Raw genomic sequence first — 19593 nt, forward strand, 5'->3', positions numbered from 1 at the left:
CCACTCTTTTCAGGGACATGGGATTCCTGAAGGCAAATCTTACCAGTAAAGACCAAGGCAAAGAAGGCATTGAGTACTTCAGCCTTCTCATTGTCCTTTGTGACCAGGTCCTCATTCCTATGGGCCTACATTTTCCCTAGTCTTCCTTTTGCTGCTGATGTACCTGTAGAAACCTTTCTTGTTGCCTTTCATATCCCTCACCAGATTCATCTCCTAATCCCATCCCTGCACACTTGGATAGTGTCTCTATATTCCTCCCAGGTCACTTTTCCCTTCTTCCACCACCTGCATGCTTCCTTTTTATGTTTGGATTTACTCAGGAGCTCTTTGTTCATCCATGTGGTCCTCCTGCTGCCTTTGTTTTAATTCCTGCTCTTTGGGATGGACTGTTCTTAAACTTGGAGGAAGTGATGCTTGAAAATCAGCCAGTTATCTTGGACCTCTCTTGTCCCCAGGACCACCTCCCATTGGATGCTTCCATGCATATTCCTGAACAGGCCAAAGCCCGCTCTTCTGAATTCCAGGGTTGTGATATTGCTTAATGCCTTGTTTCCCTTCTCTTGGGATCCTGAACTCTGCTGTCTCATGGTCACTGCAGCCAAGGCTGCCCCAAACCTTCATATCCCTGACCAGTTCTTCCTTGTTTGTAAGTATGAGGTCCAGCAGAGCACCCCTACATCAGCTCCTCAGTCACCGGTGTCAGGAAGTTGCTGTCAATACATACCAGAAAAATCCTTGATTGCTTGTGGCCTGCTGTGTTGTCCCTCCAACAGATATTGGAGTGGTTCCATTCCCCTATGAGGATCAGAACCTGTGAAAGTGAGGTTTCTTCCAGTTGTCTGCAAAAGGCCTCATCTACTTCTTCCTGATCAAGCAGTCTATAGCAGACACCCACCACAGAGTTGTCTACATCGCCCCCAAATCATGACCCATAAGCTCTCAGCTGGCTTATCACCCATCCCTACGCAGAGCTCCATACATTCCTGCTGCTCTCCCACATAAAGGGCAGCTCCCCCTTCTCACCTTCCTGGCCTTCCTTCCTAAAGATCCTGTATCCATCCACTGCAGCACTCCAGTCATGTGAGCTATCCCACCATGTCTCCATGACCCCAATGAGTTCATAACCCTGTAACTGCACACAGAACTCTACTTCCTTCTGTTTGCTCCCCATGCTGTGTGCATTAGTGTACAGACACTTCAGAGAGGCATCCAGCTGTGCTGATTTCCCAGTTCTGTCTGGTAGGCACTTTCGTTTCTATGTGAATACCCTTGGGGTGGGCCCCCTTCAGCCCTGTTTTGTCAGTTACGAGGTCCCTTCTGTTCCCATTACCCTACACACTTTGCTTGCCAACCTGGTCCACCCCTTTCTCAGGTGATTGTTGGTCACTCTCTCCCTTTCCTGTCCTTCCTAGTTTACCCCAGGTTGGCCAGACAATTGGAAAAAAAAGCTTTTTCCCCATTATTCAGGTGGATCCCATCTCTTTCAAGGAATCATCGATCCCCAAAGAGGGTCCCATGGTCATAAAAATGAAAATCTTGTTGCTGACACCAGCTTTGCAACCTTCTGTTGAACTACATCCATCCTCCTCAAGCCCTTCACCCTCACCAGCAGGATAGAGGAGGACACCACCTGGGCCTCCATGCCCTTAACCATTGCCCCCAGAGCCACACAGTCACACTTGATACTTTCCAGGTCACCCCTGGCAGTGTCAGTGGTGCCCACATGGAAGAGCAGCAGGGGGCAATAGAGCTCATCAAGCCTCAACTCTTGCAACAGCATCCTGGATCCGAGCCCCCAGCAAGCAGCAAACCTCATTAGATGACAGGGCAGGTTGGCAGATGGGGATCTCCATCCCCTGCAGCAGGGAGTCTCCCACTACTATCGCTCATTGCTTCCTCCTGTTTTTCCTTCATGTCTTGGGTCCAGCTGGCTTGAGCACTTTGCTCGACAAAGCTCCCATGCCCTTGTCAGCTATGAGGGAACTGACTCTGTCCTGTGATTGCAAATTTTGAGGTGGAGCAGGAGCCTTCCTCCCAGTGCCAGAAGCCACAAGCTTCCAGCCTTTTCCATCACAAAAGTCTCAGAGATCTTCTTTGCATCCTTCTGGGCAAACTGCTGCGTTCGATGGCTGTTTCTGCTGTCAGTGTTCTGCAGCACAGATTTAATTTAGGTTGGAAGGCACCTCTGGAAGTCTTTGGTCCAACCTCCTGCTCAAAGCAGGGCCAACTTAGAACAGGTTGTTCGGGGCTTTTTCCAGTCATGTTTTAGGTATGTCCAAGGAGGGAGATCCCACAACCTCTCTGGGCCCTTGTTCCAGCGTCTGACCACCCTCACGATGAAAAATGTTTTCCTTGTATCTAATTGCAATTTCCCATGTTCCAACTTGTTCCAGTTGCTCCTCACCCTATCCCTGTGTGCCTCTGAGAAGCCTGGCTCTGTCTACTTTGCACCCTGCCATTAGCTAGCTGTAGATGGAAATGCGATCTCCCCCGAGCCTTCTCTTCTTAAGGCTGAACAAAACCAGGTCTCAGACTTTTCTCATATGTCATGTGTGCCAGGGCCCTAATCATGTTGGTGGCCTTTGCTGGATTTGCTCCAGTTTGTCCATGTCTTTCTTGTACTGGGGGGGACCCAAAACTGGACATGGTACTCCATATGCAGTCTCACAAGTACCAAAAAGAGGGGGAAGAATAATTTCCTTCATCCCGCTGGTGCCCACCTTGCTAATGCAGCCTAGTATGGGGCAGGTCACCTTTGCTGTAAGGGCTTACTGCTGCCTCATCATCCACCTGTCCATCAGGACCCCCAGCTCCTTTTCTACAAAGCTGCTTTCTAGACAGTTGACTCCAACCTGTCCTGCTGAATGCGGTTATTCCTCCCCAGGTGCAGGATTTCCTTTTGCCTTGTTGAACTTCATGAAATTTCAGGTCATTTCTCCAGCATCAATATTCCTGTTGCTTAGCTGCTTTGTGGAATGTTTCTTAAAGTGCACAACTCTTAAAAATATTCAAACAGCAATTGTGCTTTTAACTATATCATTTCGATATATACCTGCCAAAATACAGAAGGAGGGCACTTGGAAAAGAAACAGGGTTATAGGGTTGCATACCGGAGATTGCGTTTTAGGTCAAGTAGACCATTTACTCTGAATTCCCTAAGTCCCTTCAGAATGTTTATCGTCCTTCAGTCTCTCAAGGAATAATGTGTTTCCCACAGCATTGGTGAATGCTCTTTAGAGGCTACTTCTACATTGACGTGAAAAATCCCATGGCATATTTTTGCATTTATTTAAAACTGCTATGCCATCAGGCTGAGCATAACAAATGCTAGTGATGCTTCTATACCTTTGTAAAGTGCCTCTGTGCAAAATTCTAAATTGCTGCCATTTCGAGACCTCATCAACCTTTGAACCAACATAATACTTTTCAAGCATTTAGTTTAGAAATATTGTAATATCATAAAACCAGATTTATCTGTTATGCAACCTCCTTCATGCATTACAGTTTGGAAATACTGCTCTAAAATATTACTTTTAAAGAAGTCGTGACAGACACTGAAGCCACATTTTCAGGACTCTGTTTCTTCAGATCTTATTAATGAAATTTCACTTAAAGGATGGGATAAGTTTTATTTAAGGGATGAGATAGTACAATGGAACTTTGTTTTTTAACAGTCTGTAATGCAATCAGAAATAATAAAAAAAACATTTTTTCATGGGCTGTATATAAAAGGTAAGAGCCTGCAGGTTGCAGTTTGGGAGTACCTGCTCTGGATGAAGTAGCTTCTAGGTTAACTCAGGTTTACACAAAACTTAAAACTAGGCCAGAACCTTTATAACATTTTTATTCTACCGTCTTATGGTTATTGTGTTCTTGTAAGGTTTTTTCAAAGCATTGATGTGACAGTTGTGCAAACCTCCCAATTTAGTGTGGTAAGATAGGGGTTGTGCTTGTTTTCCAAAACAAAAATACTTATTTGAATAACTTACCAATAATAAGCAGCTTAGTTAATCTAAAAGTTGATGCATATTAATTTGTTTTAGATGAAAACCTTTCTTGGTAACTCTCACCTCTTGCAAATATGATGCAAAGTATTTGGTGGAAGCTTAGCAGATTTGTTTTCAGTCTCTGTACTTGGGCTGTTAGCTTATCAAACTGTCATATGTTGTAAGGTACTTTCTGAAAATGCAAATGTCCAATTGGATTAGTTTAAAATCAGGTCAGTTGTCAGTATCATTTCCCACTGTCCTATTACTTGCCCCATTCTCTTCAGTGAGCTTTCATACAGGGTATTTGTTCCTTTTGTTCTTATTTTAATAGAAAACATGAAAAAAACAAACAAAAAGAACAGTTCTTTTGTCTTGTGGCTGCAAACATCGTCTGAACATTCAACAACGATGTAACCTTAGTTATTCATAATGGATTTACTGTGGTTTGAGAATATGCGCTTAGGTTGTACATTAGAACTCCAGACTGTCTCCCAAGTAAGACATGGAGTATAGAGTTGTAATCTTCCTTCAAAATTTATCTATTTCTGCCTTTTGTAAGACATTTTTCCATCTGAGTGCACAAAATGCCAGTCACTGATTGTAAATCACTATAGGCTGAGTTCTAGTTTATCTTAGATTTCAGTTAAGCACATTACAGATTCTTTCCTAAAGGAGTAGGCTTGTCTTACTTTCTGGCTTAAGTTAGATTTGAAAGATTACATGCAGCAGGTGTACATGCTTTGTCATTTAATATAAAAGCAGTTTTGGCACTACAAAACTGTTATGTGCAGTCAGTTCTGGTTTAATCCCAGTAGGCAACTAAGGACCACGTAGACACTCAGTCACCTTCCCCCTGCCTGGTGGGATGGGGGAAAGAACCAAAAGGGTAAAAGTGAGAAAACCCATGGGCTGAGATAAAGACAGTTTAACAGGGGAAGAAAAAGCCCCACACACGAGCAAAGCAAACTAAGGAATTAAGTCATCGCTTCCCATGGGAAGGCAGGTGTTCAGCCATACCCAGGAGAGCAGGGCCCCATCACACATAAGGGTTACTTGGGAAGACAAATGCCATAATTCTGAATCTCCCCCTGTCTTGGTTTAATTTTGTTTCCCGGCCAACGCACCAAATTATGTCTTCATTTTGATTTGCCAATTTAAATAAACTCATTTTTCTGTTGTGAGACAGAACCAAGAGCAAAAGAGCAAGGCAGGCCTAAAACTTGAGAGAGTATAAAAGAAAAAAAATTGTTAACTACACAAACAAAGAGGGAGGGGGAAAAAAACCAAATTCAGAATAAGATTTTTCTCAGACCACTCCTTCCTTCCCTGTCCCAACCTTCATAACAACAAAACAAACATAGAACAAATACTTCGGTCAGTGCCCAATTTAGTCTTTTTCAGTTCACTTTCGGAGAGAGAAGCCTCCTCTTGTTAAAGCTGTAGGGATTTTTTCCACAAGAAGGAAGAAAACAGTCCTCTCGTGGTTTCATTTTTCATGATTTGCATCCGCCCGGGAACCTGCAATCATGACACTCCTCCCAACTCCACAGCCTTCCCAAAGCTGTAGATGTGGGCCATGTCTGTCTCATGGGGTATTACTTTTAAGAATGAAATGTTCCACAACAAAGGTTCTCTTCATTTCTTTTCTGTCTGTTCATGCTTCATCCTCAGAAAACCGAGATCCCCTCAGGGCAAAAGATTCTCAACACAGGTGCTTTTTGGTCAAATCATCCATCAAATGGAACATCTCCATTCCCCATGTCTTTCTCCATGGTTTATAGGAATATTCAGTACATCAGTTCATCCCTACAATCTTACAAAAGGATTTTCAGCCATCTTAACAGCATCTCCTCATTCTCCTTCCATCTAAAAAACTTAGCTCTTGCGTCACTGACTTCAGAAATCTTCTTATTCCCTTTCATATTCAAAGGAAGGCTGGAGGTTTTGCAAATCTTATCTGAGCACTAAAGAGTTAAACTTTAACACAACTACAAGAGTTGGGCCAGGCTCAGGCTGCGCTGGGGGGGGGCGGATGAGGTGTCAATCAGCCTTTCTGGGGCTGGGCTGCAGCCCCACACTGCTCATGGCCACCCCTGCTTCCAGACAGGGCCCGGCTGCCTCCCCCAGGCTGCGTGGGGGCTGGGCAGGCCTGGGCCTTCCAACAGCAGCGGGAACCGGGCCCCCCACCCCAGAGCCGCAGGCCCGTGGAGGAGGAAGCCGTGAGTCTCATCAAGGAGCCTTTCCTCCTCCTGGCCATCAGGTCCCCTAGTTGCAAACAGGGCCCAAGCAGCCTCCCGAGCCTCCCCCCCTGCATGGGGGGGGGAAGCTCGGGTTGATGTTACCTGCTCAGCCACCGGAAAGACAAAGAGGGTCAGTTCCGGATTACCTCCTTCAAAATGTGTGTTCACGGAGAGAACTAACTTTCTCCCATTGGTTGTTGAAGTTGTCCCAACCCCCACAGAGGAAGCTCCCTTAGAGAGAACTTCCCTCTGAGTTTCTTCTTCCCAAGTCAACCCATCACACCCCCCTTCTTTTCTTCTTCCCCCAGCTTAATATTCTCACTCTACTTTCCTATGTTAGATGGTTACAAATGTCAACTTCTTTCATGACATTTCTTTATATCATGAATTATTTCTTAAACCATTATGTTAGCTTTACGAAATATCAGAAAAATATTTGCTAAGGATTTTTCATTGAATTTGAGAGCAGAGTTCTGAATGAAGTGCATAATAGGGCATTTTGAGACACCTTTGACATACCGTCTACACTCTGGAGTTCTAGCTCAAGATTTTTTTCTGTTCTATTTCTGATGTGCTTTTCTTTTTTCATGTGCGAGTTCCATCATGGAGTATAATTTCTAATTTTGTCTGGAAAAGAGTCTGATTTGGGGGAACATTTACAATTGCTTATCTGGGGAGTTAAAAAAAAATAAATAAATCCTACCTGCATGTACAGAGTTCGTTGTTCAGGATATGTATGTTATTTCTTAATGTCACTGCCAATTAATTTAATGGAGAGCCTTCAGTATGAGCCAGTTCCAACTGCTTTTGCAATAGCCTGGTGATAGCAAACTATAGCATATTTCTCTGTCTGAAAAAGATTATTAGAAATGTGAGTAATTTGGGGTTTATTCGCAAATAAGAAACGGAACCTAATGTTTCACTTGCTGCTTTCACACTGGTTTAACTTAAATCTGGCAGACTTAAGTTGCTAGTATGAACATAAAATGTTGAGTGCATCCATGATTCAGGTTTTCTGTTTGCAGTTCCTAATGCTAATTAGTCATAAATCTTTATAAAGTGTTACCCTTTAGTCCTGTAATACTGTAATTCTGTTGGTAGTTTTCTGTTGAGTTTGCAAGGCCTCAGGACTGAAGTTTGTCAGGCCTGCTCTGTCTGAACTTTTCTTGATACCTCCATAGCTTTGTTTTAAATTGGTTTAGCTGTAACAGCAATTTTTATAATTGATAAGGTGTCTATGGATAATACAATTTTGCATGGTGCCACCATGGCTTTATGATTCTAACACTATAATGTAGTATAGAGAAATACAGGCCTGATATGATAGCAGGAGTCCTGAGAATTGGAGACACAGGATGTAGTATAGAGGAGTACAGATATGGGATGATAAGAGATGGGGCACAGGCTTTTGTTCCTGGAGACCCCATGGCTATAAACTATTGAAATAGTATTTAGCATCTGTAAAAAACCACCATGTACAGTAAATTCAGATGAAACCTGGAGCTGCAGACCAATGAAGAATGATCAAGGATTGTTAAAGCACGTTAGCAAACATATACAAATTACCATAGGCCAGTAGTTTAGGAGAATAAGCATTGAAATAAATTCTTCATGTTGCATTAGCAATCATGCTTTTTGTGCAGTTTAAATCAAGTATCATAATCACAATTATTACTATGATCACAATTATGCTTTGTAAAAGTGAGGCCAAGCAACCAGTTAGAGAAAATCCAAATCCTTTAAATATTTTTTTAACCAGTTACTTTCTAATCCTGCCCTTAATTCTCTGCTGTATGCAGCAACTGATTTTAGCCTCCCTATTTGATCATCCAATTTAGCAGTCACATTTGGAATGTGGACACAAGTTTGTTGATTAAATTCAAGTATCCACATACTCCGTGTTCATGTAACAGCAATAAGTCTAAGGCCAATCTGTTTTGTAAGGTCATTTTAGTTGTGGCTTGCAATTGTTTATTTCGGTGAACCCCAACTGAGTTGCATTTGCTAAAGTTTCAATTTGCAGAGTCAAATTGTGTATGGTTAGATATTTGTGGAGTGAAGATGGATTTTAAAATCAATCTCACTATCTTTCCTGTACTGGGGTGTTTCCAAGTTTCAACACATTTAACTTTTTCCCATAGTTGGGTTCCCAATGGTGACTCCTTCCACAAGGGACATAACGTTAATACTCCCAGCGTCCATTGCACTCTTGACTCTCCCAAGGGCAAATGTGTGGTCCAGATTCCATTGCTTCCCACCTGTACAGTGGGTCCTAATGATTTTACCGTGTCCTGCTGATAGTCTACATCTCTCAAAGTCTCATTATTTGTTAGGTGAGACCAGGTGTCATTAAGAAAGGTAGAATAATTTTTAAAAACACATCCTAACCTTAGAGCTTGAGCCACAGTCATGAATTGCTTTATCTCAGGATTCTTACTTGTATAAGTGTATACTTGAGTGCAATTTCACTTTTCTTTTATCTTTGGATTCTTTTCCCATGACCTTATTAAATCAGGATATTTTATACTGACCTGTAAGGGGTCTTCTGGGAGGCCTGGATTCCCTTCCCAGTCCAGACACCACTGAACTGACTGGATATATTCCCATTGTCCTGTTTGATGTTTGTTCTCTATTTCGGGTGTTTGACATCCTCAAGGGGCATTAGTGCAGTCTGTCAGCCAATAAATATTCCCTGAGGTTATTTCCAGATCTGGTTTTGAGATATTACAATTCCCAACATTATCATTCTTATGTGCCTATTGTAAGGAATATTCTCCTTCCATCCCTGTTCAATTGGCATGGGTGCTATTTACTTCCCACATGTGTTCCCAAATTTTTGTCAAATTGCTGACTAAAGCTCCCCACAGAACTGGATTTTCTGCAGAGATTGGTGTTGACAAACAAGCTGTTATAGAGGTTGCATTCTGTAATCTGCCAAAATGTTGCATGAGCTTTAAGATCACATTGCCCTTCCCAGAGTTTAACAACATCGTTTCTATTATTATTGTTATAAATATGCAATTATTTACCATCTTCATTTAGATCCAATAAATAATATACCCCTAGAAAATCATATACTTAAAACAATAGGATTTATATACGGAAAAACTCCACAGTGTTAATTAACCTTGTTTCTGCTGTGTTTAATGTGTGGTTGCTGGTTTTACCCACACGTGATGGACCCAGTGTTTGATTCCTTCCACCTTAAGTGCAGTGTAGATTACAAGGAGGACTTGAAAGGGTCTTTTCCACTTTTCTTTCAAGGGTTCAGAGTTCCAGGATGTCCTAGGGTGACGTTATGGTGCTTGTATCCCCAGTCCTGTGTTCTGTTTATGCTTGGTAGTATGTTCTGTGCTTTCAGGACTGACTCTGAAAGTGAAGGTTTGTTTTGTCTCGTTATCATCCGGCTCACCTCCCCCATGGTCTGTGTTTAGGAGAGGCTAGGCTTTGCTTGCTTGCTTGCTTGCTTGCTTGCTTCCGCTCCTACTTTTTGCTTTTGCCCTTGCTTTTGCTTATTTGTTAGTTTAGCTAGGCAGTCCAATTTTTTTCCCTGGACTGTTTGGTTTTTTTTTTTTCTCTCCCTTTCCTGAATACCATCTGAACCTGTTCAGGACGGGGACCTGGGAAACACCAGAAGTCTGCATTCTGTGATCTGCAGCAGTCATCCCCAGCACCGGAGACCGATAACTGGGCGACCACTCGCAGGAGAGACTTTCTGAGTTTGTCATCCCTTCAGAACGGTGAAAGAGTTTTTGTCATCTGGTGTTGTTCATTTTTTTGTGCTGGGGAGTGTTTTGCTTGTTAAATAAACAGGGTTTTTTCCACTCCTCTCTCAGGAAATTCTTCCCGAACTCGGTGGTGGGGGGAGGAGTTGTGGGGGTTTGCTTTCTGGGGCCTCCTTCTGGAGATTTTCCCCCAAATTTACCCTAAACCAGGACACAGGTCTTTATATGTACAATGTCCCCAGGTTGGGGACTGGTCCCAATAGGGTTATAAACCAACGGAGTCCAGCTAGAGCTTTTCCTAAAGAAATTAAGTATAGATTTAAATCTGTTTCTCCCTTTGAATGCATTTCTCTGAAAATGGATGGTGTTTGATATGGCTGTCTGTACAGCAAATCATAGGTGTAGCAATACAGCTGGAGAGCAGGGTTCAGAGCACTGCTCAACTCATGACTGAAGTGGATGTACTAGGGTTGGTAGGCCACAAGCCCTGGCAAGCTGAGGCAGAACTCTGAATGGAGAAGCAAAAGGTGTGCTTGGTGTGCTTTGTTTAAGATAAATCATGCAAGACCGTATGTGCCTATGCTGGTCTGTACAGGTCTGTGCAGAGGGTCTGTGTAGAGATCTCATTAAGTAATGTTACTTAGAAACACTAATCATATGGTTGTGCTAGTTTTAGCTATAGCTGAAAAGGTATATATATTGATGTGTGAAATCGGCTTCATGCTTACATCAAACGGGGGGCCTAGTCCATTTGTTATGCAAGTGGGGGTCCCATCTCTTTGTTGATCGCTATCAATAGGGACTTACTTGAGTTTTTGACCTTGGCTGAATTCTGACTCTCAAAAGAGCCAGAGGGAGGGCCTGTGGCCATTTTAAGGTAGCTTCCTGACACATTTTGCTAATTTGTCATTTCAAAGTCTGATTCATCCTTTCCACTTTCCCACTTGATTGTGGTTGCCAAGGTGCATGTAAGTCACATTTTATACCTAGAGTTTTGCTCAGCTGTTGCACCACATCTGCTATGAAATGTGGGCCTCTATCTGAGGACATCCCAAGTGGCACCCCAAATCTCTGTAGGATTTCTCTAAGCATGATTTTTACTGCTTCCCTACCTTTATTGCTACAACAGGGAAAGGCTTCTGGCCATCCATAAAATGTATCTACCAGCACCAAAAGATACCTATACCCATTTTGTCTGGGTAATTCAGAGAGATCTATTTGCCATTAATCTCCAGGTTAATTTCCCTGTTTAATTTTTCCAGGAGGTGGCCTCTTCTTATTTATGGGATTGTTTTTTAAACAAATTGGACATTTCACTAAGATTGATTTTGCTATTTCAATCATTCCTATGCTGAGTACACAGAGCTTTGTAGACTAGATATCATGGATTCAATTCCCCAATGGGTTTTGTTGTGGTTTTTTCCATTATTTTCCTCATTGCAAAAGTTGGAACTATAACCTGTTGGCTTTCTGTTACCCACCATCTCTCCTGATTCTTAGTGGTTTTTTATGTATTTGTTAAGCACTGATCCTCAGTGTCATAATTAGGCTTAAATTTAGATATGCCAATTTGTCTTTGTGGTACTAACGCTAGGATGCCTTTTTCAGCCACTCCTCAAGCTGCTTTGTCTGCCAATTGGTTTCCCACTATAACATTAGTTTGCCCAGGTTGATGTGCTTTGCAATGCACCACTGCCACCTCCTTTGTTTTTTTAATTTCTTCCAAAACTTGTAAAATTTCTTGGTTTTAATAGCTGATCCTTGAGCTGATAGCAGTCCCCTTTCCTTCCATGTAGCTCTATGGGCATGAATTACACCAAATACATACCTAGAATCAGTCCAAATATTTACTTTTTTGCCTGCTGCCAAATTCAATGCTTGTTTTAGTGCTATTATTTCTGCCTTTTGTGCTGATGTGTTAATTGGTAAAGATCGAGCTTCCTGTACTTCAGTAGTGGTTACCACTACATATTCTGCCATCCATTTTCCATCTTTCACGAAACTGCTCCCATCTGTGAATAATCCTAACTCAGGATTCTCTATTGGCTCATCTCACAAATCAGTTCTGCTGGAATATACCTGTTTGATAGTTTGGAGACAATCATGTGCCAGGGCTCCCTCATCTATTGCCTTTGGATCGAGAAACATGGCTGGATTCGTGGCTGCTGTGGCCTTCAATTCCACATCATCCTGTTCCAAAAGCACAACTTGGTATTTGAGCATCCTGCTGGGGAATAGTCAATGTCCCCCCTTTTGCCATAATACAGATATCGCCATGTGAGGGACAAAACCAGTTATGTGCTGTCCAGTCATGAGCTTCCAGGCCTCTTGGATCAGCAGAACAATTGCAGCAACCACTTGCAAGCATCCTGGCCATCCTTTGCTCACGTCTTCCAGCTGTTTGGAGAAATAGCCCAAAGGTCTCTTCCAGGTTCCCAGCTTCTGTGTCAGGACTCCCAGGGCTAAATGTTGCCTCTCATGTACAAACAGTTCAAAGGCCTGTCAAGATCTGATTACTAAGGTTCTTAGAAATGCCTCTGCCCAAATTAAGGTGCAAACGAGACCATATGCCAGTGACAATAGTATGGGTTTTATTTGATAGCAAATATGAGAGAGAGAGAGAAAGAAAGAAATAGGAAATAGGTGGGGGGGACAGAAAGAGAGTAACAGGGACAGAATAAGGAAAATATCACCACTCTGTGGATCCCAACGAGGCTCCATTGATCCTTTCCAGCTGGTCTTCTTGGTGGTGAAGGCCTCCCTGAAAAGCATAGAATCTGATGGGTTAATATATGCTCAGGCCAGGTAGGAAAATCCAGGCACCTCTCTGGGGGGGGGATGATTGCCATTGTCTCTTACAACAGACCCTGGGTTTGTTGCATCACGTGCAGTACTGTGGTACAAGGCTTCAGGAATGACTCCGGGGGGCACTTCAGGGGGCCATTGATGGATTAAGGCACCCCCTGAGCTGCCCCTCATGTGAATGTCTCGTGGATGTGGCCTTCCCGGGGTTGGGGGTTCCATAGCCAGTTTATGTAAGGGAGGATGGGTTCACAGCCCCAGAGCAGAGGTTAAAACACACCGAAACTTCCTCTCCCCACCTCGGTTGGGGGAGAAATCTGTGCAAACCTGCTCCCAGCAAATGGGTCTGTGGGCTATGGTGTCCCCCAGCCTAAAGCAAGACAAAGATGATTCTTAGCACAGCTGCTGGGTTTGGCTCACATTCTTTTCCTTGTTTACTTGTTTGTTTCAGGTGATTGAAGAATGGGTTTTCCCTTTATCTAATCTCAGCAGTTTGACTTTCAGTCCAAAGTCCCAGTCAGGTATCTTCAGTGACTCTTCTTTGGTTGTAGATTCTTTATACAGTTTTTGTTATAATGAACAAAGCTTTAGATCAATGTTTGAGGCATGAACTATTTCAGTCTCTGACAAGGCCTTGGCTAAGTCAGGAAGCCCTAATGCAGGTGCCGTCATTAACACCTTTTCAGTCTGGCACTTGGGTGTTCACACAAATTGTGCTTCCTTTGTTTATTTTAGGGCTTCATAGAGGGGCTTCACTAAAAGTTCATAGTTTAACATCCACAACTGGCACTGCCTGACCATTCACAGAAAGCTTCGTAATTCTTGGATGTTCCATAGTTCTGGAGTTTGGCAGATTGCTTCCGTTCTGTCAAGGCCAAAAATTCTATGTCCTTGAGTGATCTCAAAGCCCAAATAGTTAACAGCTGTCTTTCCTATTTGAGCTTTTCTTTTAGCTACTCTGTAACCACTCTGTCCCAGAAAGTTCAACAGACTTATGGTCATTTGTAGGCATTGATTTTGGGTCTCTGCTGCCAGCAGAATGTCATCCATATACTGTAAAACTGTTCCTTCAGTGTTATTTTTCTTCCATTGTTCTAATACTTTTGCTAGTTGATTTGCAAATATTGTTGGACTATTTTTAAATCCCTGCGGTAGGACGGTCAAGGTTAACCGAACTTTGCATCCAGAGGTGGGACTTTCCCATCCAAAAGCAAATATTGCTTGACTATTTTCCTCCAAGGGTATGCAGAAAAAGGCATCCTTAAGATCAATCACTGTAAACCATTTATATTACCCTTTTAGTGCTGTCAAAAGTGTGTACAGATTAGCTACTACTGGATGAATATCTGGTACTATTTTATTAATGGCCCTTAAATCTTGCACTAACCTATATTCCACATTTTGCTTTTTAATTTATAGAAAAAACCTTTATATTCATTCTCAGCAAAAAGACTTCCTATTCCTCCTCCTTTTGGACAAAACTGCCTTCACTTTCAAACTTATTCTCTTGCTCACTTACCTGCATAATGCTTAGTCCCTGTTCTGCATGCTCATTTTCTTCACTTTTACAAGGAATCCTCTCCTCATCTTCTTCTTCCACTGCTTCTTCCATTTCCTGTGCCTAGATCACCTGTTTCTCTGTTAGATTTGTTTCTCCAGCTGATTTTTGACAACTGTCCCTATCTTGTGGCACCGCTCGCTCGAGAGAGGTGATTGTCCTGCTCTGCTCTGGGCTGGGACTGCGCTCTCTTCAAGCCCTGGGGGCAATTTTGGATGCCACAACGTCAGAAAGACCTCAGGCTATTGGAGAAATGTCCAAAGGAGGGACACAGAGATAGTGAAGAGGCTGGAGGGGAAGCCATACAAAGAGTGGCTGAGGGCATTTGGTTCAGCTGCAGAGAGGACACTGAGCTCACACCTCACTTGGGACCTCTCAGCTCCTCTCAAGGGCAGCACAGGGACAGCTTTGCTCTCTGCTCTCTGCAACCAGGGACAGGAGCCAAGGGAATGCCAGGAGCTGTGTCAGGGGACGATTAGGCTGGCTATCAGGGAAAGGTTTTTTTCCTCAGAGGCTGGTCAGGCACTGAATAGGTTCTCCAGGCAATGGGCACAGCCCCAAGGCTGCCAGAGATCCAGGAGCGTGTGGCCAAGGCTCTCAGGGATGCAGAGGGTGGGACTGTTGGAGTGTCTGTGCAGGGCCAGGAGTTGGACTTTGACGATCCCTAGGGGTCCCTTCCGACTCAGGAAACTCTTACCATTTTCCCCTCTTTCCTCTCCTTGCACAATGCTCTCAGCTTACTGTTTCACCGTATGTTCCTATTCTGAAACCTCCGCTACTTCTTTCCAGTTCAAGCACAGTTCTACTGGTTACAATCCAAAGATATACAGATTGAAAAACAACCAAAAAGAAACACCTGTTTGGAATGTCGTGGTCTTATTTGGATCTCAAACTATGAAGTCGATTGTGCCTTGCAAGTTCTAAAAGCTAAAGAATCAAAACCACCTACCACACTGTTTTAATATAGGGATTTGCTTTCTTCTAAGAAATCCATATCCCTTCTCAAAATGGATCTATTTCAGTAAGAGATCATCTTGAATAGATCACTTACTATCTAAAGAACCTGGAACACTCAAATCCGTAATGATAAACCTGTTACCTCGCAGTTTTCTGTTCCAAAGGCAAATGAATTTGCTCAAGTGCCGTTTGTAACAAGGACAGAGTTCAAAGTGCGGCTCTGAGAAATCTTTTGGTTTCCCTCTCCTATCTCTCTCAAAAGCACTTTCTTCAATGGCTGAAACAATACTTGATATAGTCTGAATTTTAAAGGTCATGAAAATGTCCTCAAAAGTGAAAAATTAATATAGCAGTCAGGTTTTAAACCAATGGGAATTTTTGTTTTACCTGTTTGAAGATTTCCTTCACACTCAAATGCTGGCTGATGGATACCTAGAAGAAATCAATTCCCTCACAATGCTTCTGGGTAAGCCATTACGTCATCCATTACAATTTGCGTCAGCATCCCGTTCCTGTCCAATTGAAGGTCCCTGTTTAAGAGACTCAAGTACGGAGAGAAATAAAATTAAATATGACTACAGTGCCTTTAAATCTAAATCGAACTTCCTGATCAATCTCATAAAACCTTTAGGCTAAATGTTGCCATTGATCTGTTTCTACTGAACACAATCACGTCCTGGCTTGTCACAGATTAGTTCATTACAAAGAAAGAAATGCACACAAGTTAAAATATTTCCAAAGAAGCATTTGACATCCTTCCTTTAGGATGGGGAACCATTCCAACACTGCTTACATCAGAGGTCAAATTACTGTCTTCCATGTTAGTTCTGCACTGTGCTCAGTGGAGCCTTTCTGGTTTATTGGCCTTTGACTTGGACATAAAGCTGAGTCTTGATTCAAGAAAAATCAATATTCACACTTGTTTTCATTTACACGGACATTGGCTTGGTCTCCTAAACAAAGAGTATGATGTGGAATTTATGTAGGTGTTCAGATAGGTAACATTCTCTTTCTGCAACCTGACATTGTATTTTTACTTGGTCTGTTACCTCTGGCTTTGTTTTAACGGCACAAATTATCAGGAAGAATATCAAACCTCCAGCTCTAACCACAGTCCCACTGCGAGGTGTGTGAAGGTATGTGCATCTGCCCCTCAGGTCCATACTGCTCTTCTAATGTGCCTCTGATCGAGCAGGTAGGAAAGACTGTTGCATTTCCTAGATGCATTGTAAATGGTACATTCCGTGACCCCTGCTATGCCCTGTAGCTTGGTCCCTCTCCCCTCCTAGCCATACAGGGCTGGCTGGGATCCAGTTTCTCCCCGCCATCCTTTGCAGACCCTAGGAAAGATCTGTGCCCCCTGACCTCTGTTTCTTTTTCTCTTTTTCTCTTTCTCCCTCTTTTCCAAGCTACCCACGAGAAATAAACCCTGTAACTTCATCAGGGAAAACAGCCTCTTTTGTTATCTAATTTACATCCATGAGGCAAGGGCCCCAGGAGCCATCACCCTAACACCTGAGCTAGACCAGAGGAAGGGTGAAGAACCCCATTTTAGGGCCAAGAAAAAGCCTCAGTTGGCGCCCTACGTGAATGGTCTCTACAGAGCACCCCACGTTTGGCTGTGACTCCTATTTTCAGGATTCAAGAAGCCTTGGAGCTGATCAACCAGCTTAAATTTCTTTAAGCTGCATTTTTTGCAGTTCGAAGACTTTTAAGCACGAACCGAGAGCCTGTCAGAAGCCCAGTCAGGTCGGTTCTGGACGTAGACCCACTACAGTTACTCAGACACCTCTACCTGCAAGAAAAAAAAAGGTGAGTGGAAGCCTCCTTTTGCGGCGTTTGGGTTCCTGGAGCTCCGTGTGGGGGTCTCACCGGTGGCATTTGGCTGGCATGGCGCCGCTCTCGAGGAGAGACACGGCACGGGCGTGTGCGCGGCCTGTGTGACGGATCGGTGTGCCCGCGACCAGGTGGTATGGCGTGCGGACTGGTTGGGGCTGGACGCAGTCACCCAGGCGTGGTGGAAGGCAGGGAGCTTTGATCGGTTTCAAAGCGGTGGCACGGATGTTTTTTTGCGTTTTTTTGCGGTTTTTGTGGGTTTTTGCGGCGGGGTCGGTCCCTACAGCGGCGCGGGCGCCACGTGGGTTATACCGACAGAAACGGCGAAATTAACATCGGCTCCGCATCCAGTAAAGCCTGAAAACCGTAGTGTACCTGGCACGTTTTAACAACTAACTCTCTTCCTGTGTTTTTAACTGTAGTGGGGTAGATATAGTGGCAAATTGCTAATCATCATGGGCTTACAGCAATCTGCCTTACAAAAGAGTATAAGAAACCAACTCAGGGAGATATTAAGTTCAGGAAATGTTTTAATATCTAAGAAAAAGTTAGCCCGTTTTGCCAGCTGGCTGTCTGTTGAAAAATCTGACCTTGAATTGCAAAATATAAATTCGATTTCATTTTGGGATGAAATAGGGTATTTATTAACATTAAAAGTGGAAAATGGAGATAAAACAGCTTCTGTATTCCTCCCAAATTTTTTACAAGTTTGGAAACTTTTAATGCAGACGGACAACAACAGACAGCAGCAGCAAAACGGTTCAGATTCACCTTCCCTTTCCCCAAAACCCTATAACCCGGACCTGGAGGGGACTCACGGGTCTCCCTGGGGGGTGCAGGGCTCCCAGCACTGCTGTGGCTGCTCTGAGTCCCTGGGTCCTCCCCGGTATCCTGGTTCTGATAATTTTTCGAAAATTGTCAGCACTCCTTCCTTGTTCCCTTCCCCTCTGGGCAAAGGCCACGTGGATACACCTGAAGGTGTCGGGGTCCCAGATAGCTCTGGCCATGCGATACAGCCCTTAGGGGGGGTCCCACATGGTGGCAGCCACGTGTCTCCTCCTTCATCCCACAACCCCCTTCAGCCTCCGGTCCCTGCCCCTAAGCCTGTCCCCTCCCATAACCCATCCCTGCCTTCGGCTCCACTGCCCCCTCCCCCCTCCAAGACCCAGCCCTACACGGCACCCAGCGACCCCGCCCACAGGTGTTGCAACCCTGGATCCCAGCACCCCTCCCCCGCTCCGGTTTCACATTCCTTCCCTCCAAGCTGCTGCGGGGTGGGGGAGGGCAGTGGAGCCCCTCCTGAGTTCAGTGCCGGTGGGGGTGGAGAGGGATCACCTCACAGCCCCTGCGGGACGGATGGTGTCCCCGTGGTGGGGGGGGGGGGGGGGTGGGCAGCCTCCCGGGCCGGGTGGGGGGGGGGGATGCCCAGCCCTGAAAGTCAACACCAGGAAAAAGAGCATATACCATCAGTTGCTCCTGTAGTTTATCTTGGTAAGAGGAATGGTAGAAGAAGTTATCAACCTTTGTCCTATCAAGATAAAAAAGGAAATTTGTAAAGTACAGAGAGAATTTGGTAGAAATAGTGACATGTTTAAAGGCATGATGAGAGCCACCTTTAACTCAAACTAACTGGTTCCATATGATATCAAAGAGCTTTTCCGATGTCTGTTAACTCCTTCAGAATATGATCTATGGGAAAGCCTCTGGAAAAGATCTTTGAAAGTGCTTTTACTAGAGCTTTTAAAAAGCTCAGATGATGCAAAAGATGCTGATAATAATGACATAACATATGAACACCTATGTGGGGAAAAGGACTGGCATTGCCCCGAAAGCCAAACCAGAGTACTATCCAAGTCTGTCCTAGATAAAATATGCAATGTTGCAGAAAAGGCTTTTAATCAATTACCAACAGTAGATACTAAAGGCAGTTATGTTAACATTAAACACTTTGCTTCTGAGAATTTCTTACAGTTTGTGGACCGCCTTCGTGCGCAAGTGGAAAGACAGGTGTCTGATCCAGGGGGACAAGCTGAATTAATTAAAGAGATTGCTCAGAGGAATGCTAATGAAACCTGCCGTAGGGTTATTCTTGGCCTTCCCCTAGAGCCAGCACCTAGCTTAGCACAGATGATAGAAGCCTGCGCCAGGAAAGCAGAACTGCTCAGTGCACACAAGAGAAATCCAGGACTGGCACACCCAAAGACCACGGCAACTGTAACACCAGAAGCCAAGAAGCAACCAATGTCACCAGAGCAGCTGCAGCACATCATCTGCTTCCAGTGCAAACATCCAGGACACTTCGCCAGAGACTGTCCACACAACCAGAAACAGAAGAAGACCAACAAACAAAAAAACTAGCTTTACAGCGCGTACCCGCCATTAACACAATAGAGCCCTCAGCTCGCAAAGGACTGTCTCTTAATAAACAAAAAGGGGGAGGATGGGATAGAGGGTGTGGGGATGCATGGCAATGAAAATATTAAATG

This window comes from Sturnus vulgaris, chromosome W, assembly GCF_052056855.1.
Source record: "Sturnus vulgaris isolate bStuVul1 chromosome W, bStuVul1.hap1, whole genome shotgun sequence".
Taxonomy (NCBI): Eukaryota; Metazoa; Chordata; class Aves; order Passeriformes; family Sturnidae; genus Sturnus; species Sturnus vulgaris.